The sequence below is a fragment of the Elephantulus edwardii genome, unplaced genomic scaffold, assembly GCF_000299155.1.
Source record: "Elephantulus edwardii isolate Elephantulus edwardi_28Jun2011 unplaced genomic scaffold, EleEdw1.0 scaffold00041, whole genome shotgun sequence".
NCBI classification, from domain to species: Eukaryota; Metazoa; Chordata; class Mammalia; order Macroscelidea; family Macroscelididae; genus Elephantulus; species Elephantulus edwardii.
The window spans coordinates 20,147,031-20,149,653 of record NW_006399791.1 but is presented as its reverse complement, the minus strand read 5'-3'; the positions used below and the strand labels follow the sequence as shown (position 1 = coordinate 20,149,653).

Here is a 2,623-nt window from a genome sequence, read left to right as displayed (position 1 = left end):
TATGTGTCAGAGTGTATCTGTGCTCCACAGGGTGCCAGTAGCTAATATTTCAGAAGTTGATAATCAGGCTATGAATGTGAACCTCTAAGTTTTTGGTGAACATGTTAACTCACATCTTTTTTTTTTATTTTTATTTTTTTAAGCAAAACATAAGAGTCATTATTGTACATCTGGAAGAAGTGTGGTCCTGCATAGGAGTCCTGGCCAAGGAGGGGCTCCCGTCTGCTTCTGAGTGGGCTCTGGGACAGGCCGGTGTGAAGCCCCTGAAAACACAGGCTTGCCTCCTCCCCATGCTGGGACCCACAGGAGGGAATGCATGGGAAAAGGAGGGTGTTCAGGCTTTCCCCTCACTGCTCCTCACAACAGCTCTCAGTCACTGATGGTTTTGTTGACTTTGAACAGGCCTTCCCAGAAGCCAGAGTCCGTTATTATTTGCTCCATCTGCACGTCATCTTCATCCTCCTGGGGCACCTGCAGGTACGAGTTGTTCCCTGCGGGATGGAACTTGTAGCCAGTGAGGATGAAAAAGGCGAGTGTGGAGCCCTCCACCAGCAGCTGGTACAGCCACTGCCACTGGAAGGGCACAGCCACTCGCAGCGGGATGGCGATGATACGTGTAAAATAGACGTAACAAATGTCCATGACGTAGTAATGCCGGAACAGCTTCAGCTTGGCCAGGTTCACTGCCACCTTCCCATCTGTGCCAGACGCATCTTGGAGGTGCCTGATGGACCAGACGACTGGGGAGAGGATGGCGCCGCAGGAACTCCACCAGGAAGAGCACACCCCGCAGTCACTGGAGCCCTCCCCACTGGACTCAAGGACGATGGTGGCCACGTTGGCCAGGATCTGCAGAGTGATCACGATGCCGAAGATCTTCTTGCCTGATAGCACGCACTTGACGAAGGCCCAGCCCGAGCCGATCAGGGCGGTGCTGATGGAGAGGAGGGCGCCCTTCAGCAGGTGTGTGATGTAGTGCATAATGGTGAGGCCCTCGATGGTGTGGCCCTGGCTGTTAATGCTGCGGATCAGGAGGGAGACGCTCTTGGTGAAGGCCAGGGCCGCCATGGGCTGGTGGATCTTGAAGACGTTGTAGGTATTCCTGCAGAGGACCAGCACCCAGAAGATTCAGCTGCCAGGAAGCAGAAGGCCCTGACCATGTAGAGAGCTTGAATAGGGAGATTTCCGAGGCTGACTGGGATCATCACTGTGATGTCAAACGGCTGCTCCCGTCCCGGAATGGAGTTGTAGCCATTGTGAAAATTGAAGTTATTGGCACTGAAGCCAATGACCACGTGGAAGCTGAAATTGTAGGAGCTGTTGCCGTGGCCCTGGCCCAGCAGCACTGGTCTTCCCTCTTGAGCTCTGAAGGCTTGCTTGAGACACCCAGTAGGTCCTGGTGCAGCCTTTTTATCAGTAGGGGCCCCACTGTCTGCCTTGGAGGTGGCCGAGGGCCCTGGTTTGGGGAGCCCAGGGCTGGACAGCCCCTCAGGGAGGAGCCTCGGGGAGATGAGCAGCTTCTTCTGGTCCCCATACTTTCGCACCTGGACCTGCAGATCCTTGGTGTTGATGAGGAAGAGGCCCAGGCGGCTGCTGCTGTTCTTCTGGAGGGTACAGTCATGGGGGTCCTGAGAAGAATAGGACTGGACACTTATAGATGGAACCCAGGTCAGGCTGAAGCCCACCAGTGGTGGGGTCTTCTCTTCTGGGTCCTGGCGGTCCAGGAGAAGGAGGCTGAGCTCCACCCTCAGGGAATGATTGGCGTAGAAGCCAAAGCTGTTGAGTTGGACGTCTGCTTGTGTCTCCCCCATAGACCTCTGTGGGTCCCTTGTACAGTCCCAATGGGCTCTTAGGTGCTGCTAAAGAGATCCCAAGAAGTAATGGGTGGGGCAATACCCCCTAACTGCACATCTTTAGGATTCCCAACTTACCTCCAATCACCCATTAACACTCCTTTTGCTCTTAATGTACTTGCTATGCTGTTGGAACTATGGCACTGTGTATTACCTTTATTATTCTGTGAGCCCTTTTGATGAAATTTCAAGCTCCATTCAGCCATGCAAACAAAACAATCTAGTAGTCTCTAACTTTCAAGTTGGCTTGTGAATGAGTACCCTACTTTATGCCTGCGTATCTAACCCAATCCATGCTCCATTCTACCACCAAATTCATCCTATGAACATCTTGCTAAAGATCAATGGCTAGCAGAGATAGACCAAATAAAACTTAAATCTCATAGTCTTCCATTTGAAGACACTCAAAATGTATCCCTGATTAAACTTTTTTGTCCTATCCATTATCACTCCCTGAAAGTAGCAAACTGTTTTGGAAATTCTGTCCTGTCCTAAATCCTGCAGTATTGTACCTTTCTCTTTCTTGCTTAATTGTACCCTCTCTTCTCCTTTCACACTGTCTTCATGTTTGTTTTAGGATGTCTGTATGCTTGCCTGTTGTATGGTTTGAAGATATGGGTACAGCACTAATTCATCAGTTTGCTTTGTTGACTTGTGTGTTACTGCTTATTTTACAGGGTATGTATGTGTTGATTGTTTATAGTTTGCTCTTCTGAGTACAACAATTGTCTGTCAGTTTGCTAAACTGGGATGATTTGCAGGTTGCTGTA

The 2,623-nt window shown here is 50.3% G+C and overlaps 1 pseudogene; it reads right to left on the bottom strand.

Moving 5' to 3' along the window:
• Nucleotides 1-357: 357 nt before the first annotated feature.
• Nucleotides 358-1,811, bottom strand: LOC102857105 (annotated as a pseudogene).
• Nucleotides 1,812-2,623: the final 812 nt, after the last annotated feature.